Source organism: Bombus impatiens, unplaced genomic scaffold (genome assembly GCF_000188095.3).
Source record: "Bombus impatiens unplaced genomic scaffold, BIMP_2.2 scf_1002, whole genome shotgun sequence".
Lineage (NCBI taxonomy): Eukaryota > Metazoa > Arthropoda > Insecta > Hymenoptera > Apidae > Bombus > Bombus impatiens.
Window position 1 is genome coordinate 49,344 of NT_177421.1, and position 16,894 is coordinate 66,237.

Consider the following 16,894-nt stretch of genomic DNA (forward strand, 5'->3'; position numbering starts at 1 on the left):
TAGGTATTCTTTATTTCAACGCGTTAAGCGAGAAAATATTTTTGTTTCGAGGTAAAGCGAGCGTGTCTTGGATTTTTTTTTAAAAAAGATTACAGCTGTTGGACCTGTGGTTCAAGTTAGACTTGAATCAAGTTTAAGTTAAGCTGGCGAAGTTTTACGAGCTCCAACATACATCGAGGTACAATGTGTCACCTTTTCCTACACAGGGTAAAAGAATCTCATTCCACCCCGATGCGACTCTCTAAAGTCGCATAAATATTTCACAGTGACACTTGTTCGAGTTCTTCTCACGATACCATGCGTCAAAAGGAAAATGATTTTAATTTCAAATGGCGAATAGGGAAATTGAGTCGAGGGGAAACACGATCAAAGCTCAGACGATATTTCTACGATAACGTTCCCTCCTTCCGATTCATTGGTCTAGAAGGTAACCAACCCCGATATATATCATGTACAATGTGAAGCACATCGCTTGATTTATTAACCCGGAACGGTTCTTAAAATCAACTCTAAAACGTCGACTTTAAGAATACCAAAAATCGATTGATGATTCTTTAAGAATGAACTGGATTGTCAGGTAGGTTTTTACTTGCTAAATTTAGAAGAAAAAATTACATCAAGTAAATTGAGAGAGTAAATGGCAAAGTCAGCTCTCGATTCTTTCCAAACTCTCTTTCTAAACTGTTATAAAAAAAAAAGAAAGAGGAGAGGAGAATTCTAAATGCAGGGTGCAGACATTTCGCTTATATTTTTATATGAATACGGACGTGGAAAGAGCGCGAATACTTAGAAAAGGAAATTAGACTATTTAATCAAACGAATCATTCATTATCCACGCGAATTGCCGCTTCAAAACCTCAAAAATTAAACTTCACCGACTGCGAAATCTGTGAAGTGTAAAAATAGCGGGACGTAGGAATCCGCGTGGAGCACGTACCGACAGACGAGACAGTTGTTGGTTTAAACGACGCCGAAATAATGACGCGGCTCCTTCTCAAATAGAGGCAACGTAGCTAACGGGCAATAAGAGCGCCGCCGGGACCGAAATGAAGCCCCCTTTACGCGAATATGAATAAGAAACGAGCCGGCACATACTATTCTCATTTTCATGCTACAGGAACTGCACGGCGAACTCGAGCCTGTTATACGAAGTTTATACGCAGCAAGTAACCATCTCTGTAGAAGCTCCAGTTACAAGCAGCAGCCCCTTAACCATCTACCTTCGCTTTACCCTCCGACCGCCACCTACACCCGTCTCTTTCAGTTGTCGATCTTCTTGTGCAGCGCGATATTGACTCTCCTGCTTATATTTTCACGTCGTTTTCTCTCTCCACTCTACACCGGACTTCTTTCAACCGGTCTGTTTACTCGACGATATCGACACGATTGTCGCGTTACTCTATTCGATGCGCGTTTCCACCCTCTTTGTCTGAAGATATTTCTGCGCAAGAGCGATCGGTTAACATTTCAACTGTCCCATAAACCTCGGGAATAGCGATGACGGAATATTGAACTGCAGTCACACGGTAAAAGCCAATTTACACTTTACACTGTGCACATGCATCGCGGATGATTCGATTACTGAAAGTTACATAGATTATTTCTATCTGTATTTCAACTACAGTGAACGTGCAAAGTAAACGAAGTACAGCTAATTGCTGTTTTGACGAATCGAAGAATAATTAACATAAACGACATCCTTCTGCAAAGACTAAAGCTGTTAATGCAGTATACACTAACAGACGGTATTTGAACGGTTGGCAAAACTAACGAAATAGGAATTTAGACACTCTTTCGTCTTTCACGTACAGTGTATATGAATTATCGCCGATGCACATGCCAAACGTAAAAATGTAAATTCGCTTTAACAAGCGAACGAGATTACGCTTCCCTCGAATTGTATAATATCCTTCAGGTGCTATCATCCAAGACGATGCTGAGGTTGAACGAACGATCATAAATTTTCGCGAGCCGCGAGTAGAAAATAAGCGTCATAATCGCGGATACAAGCAGTCGACAACATACTGTGTTTTGTCGTTACGAATAGAACGAAGGAACAAATGAGAAAAAGAGAAGGATCGGTGTATCGCGTGCACGTTCCGACGTGTGTTCGAAATTCAGCCACCTCGGACGCGGATTTCCGTGAATTTTTCATTCCTCCTACTGCCTTCGCGTTACTCACGGTCACTACGCTTCTCCCTGCTACTTGTACCGTAAATATTCCAACGATAGGCGTTATTACGCTCATCGTATCGAACAGCCTCGATCAACAGGGTCGGAAGTTTCAAGAGATCCCCACAAGAGATCGTTGTTGCGTTATTTTCTCAGAAAGTAACAGTTCTCGAGAGTGTATAAAGTGTACTCGTAACAATTTTTATAATGCAATAAGTTTCTCCTCTATTCTCCCTTTGTGCACGCCGTACCTACTTGTTACAATAGCCACTTTATGTTCCAACGAAATTTTATAATTTAGGCGTTGGAAAGTGTACCTACGGCATTGTTTTCTCATTTGTTTGCAGCTGATGTTAGTAGCGGAATATACGAAGAATGACCATTACAGTTCAATCGCGAATCATTAAAATATATATATGCAATTTAAAATTCACAACCTACGTCACGTATGAAAATTTTGTTAGAAATGAGGGACGTCCTAGGAGATTATGAAATGATATTTGTATGTTTAACAAGGAAATTATTTCTTACTAATATGTTAGTAATTTTATCAAAAATTGCAGATACTCTGAGACTTTTTAAATAACAGCGTACACGTGTCTTACACTGATCGCGTAATAATGGTACTTTACCATGTACATAAAATAAATAAATAATAACAATTCTCCTACTAAAATTTCACGAATACACCTTTCCTGTCTGAAATCCGAGAACCGTGCTATTCCACATTCGGCGGTTAGCTAAAACCCGAATCGAGAAGATATCGGGACGGAAAAATCCTGTTGGGTCTGAATGTTTCCAGACGTTCCCAAAGGCGCGGTTCAATAACGCTCGAGAAGGGGCGAAACAGAGAGACGTTTTCCACGCGGCAGAATGCAAAGCGACGTCGTTTAACCGTAAAGGGTGCAATAAAAAAGCAGACGGTGGCTATGGTAATCGGCGCGATAAAGCGATTCTCGCGATGACGATACCGAAAGAGGTGGCAGTTGGCGGTTCGTTACTCGACCCCTGAAACGTCTTTTCCATCCTGACGATTTCACGAATCCGTCTCTGATTAACAACGAGACGTTAAACGCGGCCAAGTACAGCGAGACTAAAGCACAAGAGAATCAAGAGAGGAGAGGAAGGAATTGAAGAGAAGAGAGGTCGAAGGTCAGGAAATTGAAGTGGTCGATTGAAAACCAGCGGCATGAAACTAGAAGCTGTTCGAAGAGCTGTTTATTAGTCGTCGAGTCTTGCTGCACTTAATTGTGAACTAACGAATGTTTGTGTTTGGAGATGTTCAAACTTCCCTCGTGCTTCTCGAGTTAAATTAAACGCTTTCTGCTTTCGATCGTAGCCGGCGGTTCTGCTAGGCTCGAGAAGAAAGAAATTCCGATGTACACTCTTGTTCATAAATATAAGGACACCTGCTAAACGTTTCGTACGAAACGTAATAATTCATCTACGGTATAAAGGAAATTGTCTCGAACTAAACGTGTTGGTTTCTCAAGATCAAAATGGTGATCAGAAGATGCGACAGATGTGCATAGACAAGAATTGGATTAATTACGATATATGAAATTCATAATTCAATCTAACGTTTCAAATGAAATAAGCGTTCGTAAAGGCTTTGATAATTTCCTAATGATGCTTCGTGTTTCCTTCGTTATATTCCGAATGTTCCATTATCTGAACGATCTATTATCCGAACATATTATTTCCAAGTAATGGATGTTCTTTCCCATTTCAAGTATGTTCTCAGCGCCGAAACAACGTCCGACGTAATTAAAAAATCGAAAGTGGTGTGGGTACAACAGAATTAGCAAAAATACATGTAACTGCAAAACCCGCGATCACAGAAACCATGATATTGAAAATTATCTAGAACACGTAGAATTCTCAGATTCCGGCAACAGTAGAAAAATCTTGAACTGTAATGTAACCAAATGGTTTTATCGCGATAAACATGACGATAATGAGGATTTTAAACAAATGAAAACAGCAAACGAAAGTGATAATAGAGAGATGCCGAAGCATTCGTAATATTCGAAGGCAGGATTCGATGTTTCAAAGTACGAAAATAATCAAACTCCATACAGTTACTTATGTTGAAAAAATAAAATGATGTGACTTAACAGGCTACGAAGATATGAGATCTATAAATATTTAAAGATTGTGTATCTGAATGTTAATCTATATTTGAATGAATGAGATTTCGTATGAGAAATGATTCATATGATTTCATATGATGATTGTCCTATTATCCGAAAATACCATTATCCGAACAATTCTGTCTTCCTATTAGTTCGAATAAGAGAAGCTGTACTGTGCTTATGAGCGTAGATGTATTTAACAAGAAGCGAAGCACGAAGAAGCCGATAAATTACGGAATTCCATTCGCGCGAATTCGTCGAGAAGAAAGCATCCGGTCGAAAATTTTTCTCGTTGCAAAAAAGAGCGGTAATTCGCGAGGATAAAAGTCCATCGTCGCTTTCCCTCAACAGTGGAGAGAAATATACGTGTGAACGCGCGTCAGCGAAGGAATTAAAGAGGAAGAAATATCGAGGACAAGAAACGCCGACCAACGACTTCAAACATGGGAACACGGAAAAGCTCGACAGCGTGGAACGCTATTTTCGGAAGCAACTTTAACTTTTCCAAATTGAATCGGACCCGACTTTTCTCGGAACCACGCGCGCACACCTTGTCGCTGTCAAATCATTATGGGACTCTTGACGCGCAAACTTTATGTAACACATCTGTTACACCGTGTGTGTGAAGCGAGTTGCTCTTCCATCTCGAAATATCTTACCAGCTTTTCCCTCGAATCTGAAACGAGATAAGTCACGCGAGAGCAACGACGTGAGAGACAGTGTTCGGATGCTTTATCGACTCATCGTCGAGGATTTTCCGTGAGAGAAAGGGTTAAAGAGTTTCTCGATTGAACGTCGACCGTACACAAAATATGAAAACTTTATGGTAGCGGGGAAATTCGATGAAATATGGCAAACAAGCAGAAATGAAGAATAATTTTCGAACACTTCATGGTATCCGTATTTTCGTAAATAATTCGCGATCCTCTGACTTCGTTTCATTTTTCTTTCTTTTTCTGTTTGGAGAAACGTTTAATGAACAAATTTCGGCAAATATTTCCCAGCGTTTGACACGAACACGAATGAGATCGAAGAGACAAGTAATTAACGACTCTATTCAGTATTCTACGTTTTACGTTCAAATCTCGGATCGCAGTCGATTCGAATAAAAGTGTAAAGAAAATTGGAAAGGTCGAACGCTCGTTCGGAAGATACTGCAATTTAGCGGCAAGCTGTACGTTTCCCTGGAACGGACAGTGTAATTAATTTTTGCCCCTAGACAACGATCGATCGTTCTTAATTTATCGAGGAGCGGCATTTAACGATTGATAAAGTAACTAGAAAAAAAAGACGAGAGTTCGTTTAACGGGAAATCCAAATTCTTTGAGGCTCGGATCGTGGAAAATTTACCATGGCCACGTTTAAATATTTTAACTCGGTTATTCCAATATCCTTTATGTTTAGCATACGGTCCACGGTAACCAAATATAACATCTCAATTACGCTTCAAAGTAATAGGTCAACTAAAAATCTCTCACATACGTTAAGAGTCTTTGAATAAATTAATATTAATAGCACGAGTGAATATTTGATTAATTAATTGCGAAGATTCTAGATACTGTTTACTGATTCCGTGAAAATAGAAGAAACGTATCATTTTTTTCAAGAACTTAATAACGACGGATAATACTTATAATCGTAGCAAGCTATTCAGAAGTACCTAGATAACGATGTTAATGTTTTTGTCGCTTGAAAACAATTTTCCATCCCTAATTATCAGTACGTACAGAAAGTCAATAAATTGAACATACAGTGGAACTTCACTTACACGAAATATTAGTTAATACCCAATTATATTTATATGAACTTATATTTATATGAACGTGAATTCTAATTATAGGAACGAAAAACTACAGGTAGTGAAGAGAATTCATGGAGTCCTACTTTACCCAGTTTCTATATCCATTCATATAAATTATTTATCCCTCGACAAGGTCATACTTATAAATGAAACTTTAACGTAATTTGTTAAAGACGATCCACTCGATTCACTGTTCGTGAAACAAGGGACCAGAGAAACCCGGAGACCCAAATCGTTGGTCTTCGTATAGTATGGATTTCAACAAGAATTTGCTTATTGAATTGCCACGAATCCCAGTTCAATTAAGGATGCTACTCGTACCGTCAACAGGAACGTTGGTCCGTGGCTTGGAGTACATTAGGGGTTTCCTAGAAAAGGATGACTCGATAGAGAGGGGCAAGATAGCGGTTAGAGGGTGGATAGAGGATGACTAGCTACCCTCCCCTATCGACGAGCCAACGAGGTATACATAGCGACACACCCGGAACTCCGGTCTCCCCGTTCCGAATGCTAATAGGGTAATTAACAATCTCGGTATTAGCTGCCAAGAACGCGTACTAACAATATGTCATCGGACACCAAATTTGCGGTAAACTCCCCTTGGCTTCCAATCCCCACGTTACCTCGCTGTTAACATTGACTCTGTATTAAGTTACTTTTCACGCGGTGCTTGACGCAATTGAATCGGATCGTGCAATTACGCGTTAAGATGCGTTTAGATTAACAGATGGATAATATAGAGTGAAAGCAAACGTATGCTTCGTGAAATTGAGATTTGGTTAATTTGTTTGGACTGATAATCGAGGAAGTTTATTTTCCATAATAAAGTAAACTAGTAAATTTATCTTCTCGTTTCCTACGACTTGAGACAGATTAATTTTTCACTATAATTGGAGTCCTCGTCTTTAATTTCGCCGCGCCAATAAAGCAATAAACGAATCATCTCCATGAAACGCTTCTCTACGAAGACGCGAAAGAGGATATGGTAGTTTTATCGGTGTCATGGCAGAGATGCTATACAATAAACATGTAACACTGAATATTCATAGCGAGCAGCTACACGTGGCCTGCTATCAACGCCCAACAATTACCAACTTTGCTAAAGTTTTGGATAGTTATTATAACGTCGAATAATAATTACACACTGTGGAACAATCTTCGGCTCGGAAATATTTCTATACGTGGTATAACATCGTGCGAACAGTTTCTTTCCATGTCCACGATACAAATTTAACGATACATTGCACGACAACACTAACTAAATAATAATACGCTCATCAAAAAGTTATCATAAATACGAGTATGAAAACTATTCAATCTGGATATTTATTGCAACTGTGAAATAATCTTTCGCCTGGGAATTTCGATAAGAAGCGCAACATTGTACAAGAGCAGTTTCTTTCCAAATCCGACTTCCACGATGCAAGTACAAATACAGCGAACCAGTATCGCGCTCAACGGACGATCACGCGTCGATCAATCGAAAGAAACTCCAAACTGAATAATAATGCGCTCGTCAAAAACGTCGAATCGCGAACAATGCTCAGAAACGTGTCAACCGTGAAAACTATGCGGTCTGGCTGAAGGGATCGAGCTGATAATGCTGGTGGTGGAGATGGAAGAAAATACGTTGGTATATGCTGCGGTCGATACGAGAGGAAAGTACTCGAAGACGTCGTTCCCCTTACGCTTGAGGCCATTGTTGCATAGGTTTATGCAGGAGAGAACCAAATCGTGAGGGTAGAGTGGCTGGATAAGTGGAAGTAGCTGAGACGGTAAGGAACGATGAAGGGACAGGAGAAGAGGAAGATACGTCATATTCCTTAAACGAGGGTGGAACGTCAAGACAAGCTGGCGCCACTCATACCTACCACCCAGAGAATAACAATATCCAAGTCTCTATCTATATGTCGTTTCGTAGACAGCTCAGGCCTGGCTGCTGGTGTCGACGTTCGGGTTGCTTGTAAGCAAGGAAAATTCTGAAGAGGCTGCAGGAAAGGCTGACACGTGAATGTTGTTTGAAGAACTATGTTAAGCAAACACAGGCTCGCGAATTAATATTGAGGTGATTGTTATACATACGTGTTGGTTTATTAAAGAAACGAGTGATAAAATTGTAATAGTCAATTATATTAAAACCACTTTATGTACAAGTACAAAGATAGAGTAATCGTCGCTCGCTCAATGCTACTGATCAACTATACCCTGACTATTCGACTGTATGTGACTCGCTATAATGACTGTCCTAAAGAGCACGTTCGTCTATTTGTATCGATCAGTGTTATTACAAGAAGTTCAAATGTAACTCCGATCAACGATTATAAATAACAACGATAATGTTTTGTCCGGCGTTCGTTTACCTTTGAACCTAGTAAACAAAAACAACGTTGATATTTCAAGGCATAATAATATGAGTCTCTCCCGACTTCCATTGACTCATGCGCCGCTACAATATGATAGAAGGAAGGTGTTACGGTTCTTGGTTGGCTTTTAATTGATCGAGCCTAGAAAAATTCGCTGGAATATGTCGACTAATTTCGATAATAGTCGACTATTAATATGTCGACTAAGAGGATCACTAAAGAAGTTAAAATGCGTTTTCAAAATCCAACAGCCCCTAGATGACAGAAAAAGCTAAAGTTTATCTTCCAAAAATCGCAACTGTTTGGTGTCATAAAGAGAAAATATTGTTATTAATCGAAGTGGATTTTCATTCGTATCTGTCGCCATACCTGCAACGAGATGACAATCTGCAGCGTAAAACGAGTTCGTCGTAAAAATCGAAAAAGTCCAGAACGTATGAAAAGTCAAATAACTTCATTGAGAATTTTCAGGGCGTTTGGTGAAAAGGCAAAGTTCCCGACAGGGTCGCGTATCCGATAATCCGATAGAAAAATATCTTTCTTAGAGGCAGCGAGTGAACGAGGAAAACCATCGACAAGATTTCAACGTTTCCCGTAAAATGGCCACTTTACTTCTGTTCCTGGACGGGCCGCGAGTCAAAATTATGCCAGCCGACCTTCGTCTTTATCTGCGAAGGGTGAAACATCGATCTCGAGAGAAAGCTCGATTGCAACATCGACATCGAACCACGACGTTGCAACAATGCTGCGAACTTTACCTCGAATTTGTAGTTGGAACTTTGATGCAAATTATCTGGGACAGATACAAGTTTAACGTTAATGGAGCGTGAACGAAGATTGATACGATTAGCTAATACAGATCCTAATTAAGCCGTTTTATTCAGACAAAAACCGAAGCACCGTAGTATGTAATTAGAGAAGTTTCCATGCAAACCACATTTAATCGAATCAATTAAGACTAAGACAACACGGAAAAACATGATAAATTTATATTAGTTAATTTCCTAATTTTAATGCTACTGCAACATGCAGGCCATTGCTCGTAACAAACAAATGGCATGAATATTATGACAATTAATAGCTCTGAAGCGTTCGCGAAAGCTGAAAAGTTACTGTATATTTAATAGCAAAGTCAAATACAGAGGAATATCGCTAATATAAAATTGATTGACACGATATTCTGTATTCTACATGTGCAGTATTTATATAGAAACGAATTTTGTAAAATATTCAGTGCACCGCTTCAGTTGAATCAACTGCGTTTGATTCGGCTCGACATGAATTCATCAGCATTCCACGGTAGATAACCAAAAACAACGGCGAAATTAGAGAGATCGACGAAACACCGAGCAAGTACATCTTAGGAACAAGCATAGAGAGAAAGGGATTTGTAGTGCATCGATTTCTCCGGCCAGTTGGCCCGGACTTGGTCCAAGTTAATTCTGGTGAAATCGCGTTGAAGCAGAGGAGTGGACGGGTGTAATGCGTGGTTCCGGTCGCGATCAATTTTCCACGAATGGGTCGCCCTGAACACGCGTGAACACTCGAATATGGATTTCAGTGGATTAACAGGAAGCGTGACCATAGTTTTAAGCGTCGATATATAGTCGCACGCGAGCGGTCGCGCCGGAAGCCGGCACGCGGACCGGAAACCAACGGCTGCTAGGCTAACTGCTTTATGAAATACCGATGGCGCGGCCGGAAGCCAGCCGTTTCCTCACCGAGATCGCGGAACGCCGATAAGGGAGTAGATTTATAGTATAAGCGGAGAAGTTGCTCGATTAAACCTCTCGTCGCTCTTTCCACCGAATTTCCACAGAACTTCATACTAACTTTACAATAGAAATCGCATCGTAAGTCTAGCCTACATCTCCGGAACTGGGAACATACGGAAGTGTTAAAAGAGAAGCTTGAAAAAAGACCAACAGTGTACATCATTCGTAATAGGAGTGTTTTTCGAGAAATCGACAGAAAAAGCTGATGGTAAATCAGCTTTGACTCGTGAAAGTAACTGAACATTTATAGAATGCTTTTATGAATATGTTATGCGTATCATGAATATATTTATGAATATATTATTAGCATTGTAACGAGACACGACCATCGCGATTGTGTTGATCAAACTTGAAACGAATTTGGAAATGTACATAAAATTTGCAAGATACTTCTAGTAAGCTGATTCCTCATAGTCTCAGGCGATCAATTATTCATTATATTAATGGAAGTATCTATAGTGTGATCATCTTTAGCACTAATTCTATATTTAACACTATTCATGCTGTATATTAACAAATACATGTTTGCAATAAATATCCTTTAATTTCTATAAACATTTTCAATAGTTTCCAACTACAAAATACTTTCCAATTTTACTTCAATAAAATCACGATAGTTGTGTTTCATTACGCTACTAATGAAATTGCAAGAAGTTTCGTAGAACATACACAATATATCGGTAAGATGTTTCTATGGTAAACGTTCAAATATTTTCGTTTCACTGTAGATTCTTCGTGAAACGAAGCTTCTTCGAAACAGATAACTTTATTTCAATTTAAAAAGCTATTCATACGTTCGTTTTAGTAGACTTTAAGTCGCGAACCGTTCTTTGGAAAACGCGCTTCCGTAAAAATTCTTTGGGAAAGGAGCGGATCGCAGCACGCGTCCCATTTCAAGCGGATAGCGCGCAATTCCGTGCCTCATTCAACCCTCTCAATTGCTAGCGCGAAAGCTCGATCCCGGAGGCAATTCAGCCGTAAAATCGAGTCACGTTCTAATCGCGTTTATTTTAATTTCAGCGAGCATACGGGCCTGAAGAAAGACGGCATTTTAACGCCGCCAAATGAACGCGGTTTCTATTCCTTTCTCCTCCGCCTCTTCTCAAGCTTTTTCCCCTTTTTTGAGTAATGAAGTCGTGGTAATCAAGACGTAAGGTTCGAGCCGGCGGGAAAGAAACGGGAAGGTGTCATTAAGCGCCGCGACCCTCTCGTACGAGCCTCGGCACGTTCGCGCGTAATTGGACGTGCCTCGCAAAAAAAAAATAATTGATGATATCCCAACGGACCGAAATCCTTCGCGATTAATCTTATAATTTGTCAAACGCTCCTACGGACCATGTCGACTCGATCTGCTCCACGTGTCGACTAATCGATCTCCAAGAGAATCCAACGAGCAGGCTGTGAGACGTCGAAACAAACAGAAAGGCGACGTCGATGAAGAAAGTTTTTTACAGTGTGAGAAAATTAAAAGTTTTCGATCTTGGCTCTCGTCGTCTCGTACGAATTAAAGTCGATACGAAAGAAGAAACTGCGTTCAATTCTCAAAAGATTATATCATTGAATCAGGTTATTTCTTTTTTTAACTATCTCGTATTAAGTCCGAAGATCAACGAAATTGCGCTTATTGTTCTTTTTGCGTGTGGTCTTCGATTACAAATATACCATGGATTTTTTATTTAAAGGTATGAAAGAATATCCAAAGCTAGATCATAATATTTAGTAAATGTCTTCGTTCAGGATCGATTTCGCGGCCTAATTATAAAGTAAAAAGCGCACAAATTTGTACATTACAATTATTGCGGCATTAGAAAACGTTTTACAAAGTTGTTTGTCGATTTGTTGGAAAGTTTGGACAAGTAACATGTATCTTGGCAAGATTTTCGCTGGATTAGGTGAATTCTTTGGAAAAAGTATTTCCCGCGTGAGTATTCATCTTGAGACGGTAGGAGGGTGCGATCCATTCGGAACGAGGAAAGTTCGACGACGTTCCCGAGCGTATAACGGCTTGTCCGCGAGATTTACGAAGGCATTATGCCTGGCGGGAACATGTGTTCGCTAAAATTCGATCGTTTCTTTCGGTGTCGGGCTCGACAACGATAACATTATCTGCGATTTTAACGCTCGAACGAGAATTCTGCGGTTCGCACTTCACTGGCCCGTAAACTCACCGATTGCAAACCGTTTCCGTAGCCATACTCCACGCTGGACATTTCATTGACTCTTTTAACACCTTTGTGCAATTGATGTTCACGATAGGTGTTAAATAATTCAGATTAAATAACAGTGAATTACGATATCGACTGCTCGGGAATAAATTCACACCTATCTCGAAAACCAGTAACGGATCCTACCTTCGTTCCGAACCTAAAAAGATATTTCAAGTCAAATAAAATACCGAGTTCACGTTAATAAAATAGCATCAAACGTCTTGAGTTCCAGCAATTTGACACAACTAACTTGACCATTAATGGATACAGCGTCTACGAGAAAGAATTACATTCGTAAAATATTACTATATGCTGTATATTTGCAGTATATTTTATAATGCATATTTATGAAATGTTAAAACGAGAATATTTATATTTTCGTGAACGACTAAAAGAATTGAAGCGGTTTGACTCGCCTGAACGAAATTGTAGACGTTTCAAGCAATGATCCGTAACGAACGTGTAATACGTAAAAGAAACAAACTAGGGCCATTAGAAAAGGAAATTTCGCGACGAAAGTTATAAGACTTAGACACGGTCTAGAAAGTTTCTGAATATCCGTTGGTTCGGCCCTTAAGGGGATTCCCTGGCGAAATGGTAGGTTCTGCCCTGCCGCCGATACAATCGAGCGAGCTCAATAAGAAATATTTACGACTGGAGCACACGCGCCCCGTTATTACGACTCAGACTTTCATGCTGCTGCGTTCGACATTTTCCACGGGTGTTCCTGTTTTATTTCTCCATGGCCTACGACTCGATTTCCCTTCGAATACTGCTCAGCCTACGGGCCGAGTTCCGCCGGAAATTGCAGACCGCTTGGAGATTCGATTCGCCACGGAAATGGTGAACGCGCTCAAGATGGAAATCGAAAGAGACCCGGCAAGATGTTACGGCCGTGGCAGCTGATACGATTAATCTTTAGGGAATTTCAAGTTACTCCTATATATGTATATGTATCATTTGCCAATACATATAAATATCGGAGAAATAACTAAACCAAATAACTGGAAAGTGATTGACAGAGGGACCATCTTCAACACCAATTCTAATGAAACAATTTATACGCGAATATACGTGAATTTGACGTACTAGAATTCATATTAAAGAGATGAAAACAGGCTTCGAATTTCGAGATTGAAAACATATTTTATGAAATATCTCTACGGGTATAATTCAACTGTGTAAACAACTTTTAAACAGAATTCATTTGTTGTAGATTCATATAGTTCCAGTTTCGTGAAAATTCACATATATAAACTTCAAACAATTATACGAAATACGGATAAATCGAAGTTTTGATTTTCGATGTTGCAACAAGAATTTCGCATTTACTTTCATGCACTGTATATGAAATAAGGTCGATGCTCAAATATTCTACTAATCTAGTATCTTAATCTACGTTTAACATAGCGGCATCATGTAGTATATTTCAATTACGAGATTTTGCACTATCTTCGTCACCGAATTCATCGCTAGAATCGTGACTAGTTGCTGGTGATCGATGGCTAATCCGAGGGCAGCGTCGTTTATCGAATCGGCGATCGAACTGCTGTAATTCATGTCGTGCCGGACGATACTCTCGTCAATGATAGGATCGTAAACGTTTGCGGCTAACACCCGACCATTTCTAATTGTACGTATATCGTTAATTACTAAAACCCAGAATCAATAATTCGAACACCTTAAACTTTCCGCCACATCATAAATTAGTTTTCGTTGACGAATTCGTTTTAAGAAGAACGATCGGTAAGAACAATAGAACCGTTTCAACTTGGCAAAAACAATTTGTATTTTAAAAAGAAACAAAGATAAAAATTGGAGTCTGTATATAAAAGTTAAAGTTATAAGGCACATATGTGTATCACGGATATTACTTTTAGCGTGTTAGCGTTCCGTGAAACTGCTTCTTTTAATTAAATTTCTGAGCATTCATGGTGTATGGATCTCATTAACCACGAAATGGTCAATAGGGCAAAGGATTCTGTAACACTTACGGTAAAAGGATCAAATATCACCTCGTAGATATCAAATGGATACAAATCGATCGCTCGTCACCCGGCAGTGTGCTTTGAGGTTGAAATTATTCGAAGTTTCGGGCATTGAAGTGGTAGTAGCATTTGCTCCGACGCTCGTTACTAGCAAACGACAAGTTTCCTTTTGACGATCAACCGGCACAGAAGCATCAGTTTATGTCAAATGCGTCTCAACAAGCCATCTTCGCTAAACGAGTTCTCATATCATTTTTCAAACGGTTCACAGTAAAGGCGCACCATAAATCACAGGTGTTTGACATTTTCGTCGCTTTTGATATTGCAAATGGATTGATTCACGTGATAATAGTCGTGAAACGAGACTTGTTCCGGTGAGGATCGGCATTCATAGACACACGTTTCTAACATGTTCAGTAACTTTGTCAAATGAACACTCTTTGCACTCATGGTTCAGTTCAGATATTAATGTTGCTTGAGTTTGTTAAATGTAACAATATTATTCGAAGTCGTCCATCAGAGTAGAGTTACACGCCTCGTTATGCATCGTAAGCGCATAAATCAACATTATAATGCACCGCTACCTTCGGCTTTGCTTACAACTTCTGTCCTCACTTACGGCAAGCGTGCGTCTACGCGCCTATGGAAATCAGGAAATAACGTGCATGCTATTCTATGATCTCCAATGTTTTGAGCGCGTATACTAATTCAGGATTATTTATACCCGACTCAAAGTTGGTAAGGTAGTTATGTTAAATGTTGATCGCGAATTCTGATAAGTACAAAGGCACTGTGCATTAATCACTGTAGATGCTGTATTGCTTAATCTCCTTAACATTGAGAAACTGTGTAATAAATTAATATATCGATCAGCTTATATCTGTCGAAATAACTGTTCTAACGAGTAAATTTATCTTTTGGAAGATCTGAGAAGATAAAGGCTTATAAGCTCGATTTTGATCGTATGTATCTTAAACTTGTTAATTCTTGTCAACAAAAGTAGAATGTTGTATACAGTTCTGAGAATTAATCAATTCAGGACTTTTGTCCGTCGTAAGAGCTACGATGTAGTTAATTGACCTTAGAAACTCATCCGGTAAAGATAGATTCTCTACTTGGAAGAAAATTCTCAAAGTATACGTAATGAAGCACATTTATACACGAGAAACGTCGATTTCTAAAATGGTATAAAAGAACGTTCGTATATTTTCCCTTAGCTTGCCAAGACAAATACTTTTGTAACTACCCTCTGTTTTCATACTTTTTCCGTTCACTTATCTCTATTTATGTATGTCATACTTCATCCATATTTCTTTGTCAAATGGACCCTTAGAAAAATCTTATGAAAAAAGGGAAGGTTACTCAAAAAAACTCTTAAAAAGTCCATGATTCCTATTACTCGAAGACAACAAGTTAGAAAACTCAATTCTATTGTAGTATCATGGACAAAAAGGCCTAAGAGATATCGGGTAAACCATAAACAATGTCGCGAGAGCCGAGACGTCGTCGGGTCCATCAATGTGTCGTCGGTCCTTCAATTGAATAGTTTCGTAGAAAAGGCCTACGTGGCCCTGGCCACGAGTGTGGGCCTAAGAAAAGACAAAGGGATACTAGAACAGTCAGTGTCAGTGGAGAAGCCACAGAGTGTGAATGGAAGAGTCAGAGAGTGCGAGTAGCGTTGTCGAGATAGTGTTGCTAGCGTTGTCGTGAGAGTGTGGTTCGCGCGAGAGAGACAGCGTTGGATCCGTTCTGACGAGAGTTGTGAATTAACTATTGAATTGTCTAGATTATAGTACGTTATTGTGATTAGTTCACGTTAAACAACCATCGTTCTTCTGTTTAATCAACATTTGTACAATCCATTCATTGTAAATAAATCATCATCAATAATAATAATATATATTACCGATACTACACTATAAATTATTTTCCTTCCATTATTTTTCGGTCCTATCTGGTACTTCACTTCCATCACGAATACCATGCACAGAAGCATTAAAAGAGATCACCGATTACTTAGTATAGCGGTCTGACATGAACTGATAATGTTTTACCAACCTAGTATTTTATCGAACGGTCGATCTCTCAGAATTGCGATCGCCCATCGAAACGTATGTTTTTCAGCGGCAAACAAACCGGTAATCGCGAAATCGACGGTCATGCAAAGAACCTGTTCAATCTGTTCTGTTGAAAAGCGCGCACTGTATTTTTACCCCTCCTCTTTTTTTCTTTTTTCTTTTTAATGGACCAAGGGAAAAAGAGACCGAAATTGCTCGTAGGTTCGATTGACCCGTCACTGAAAATCGGTATTTCAAACTTTTATAACAGTAAAATTGTAATTGACTCGGACGATTCATTCATATACGCGATTAAGCGGAAAAAAGCTTCCAAAAGAGGAGGTTGGGAGGTGAGTCGGAGGGTCGAACGAAATCACATCGGTGGCGTGAACACGC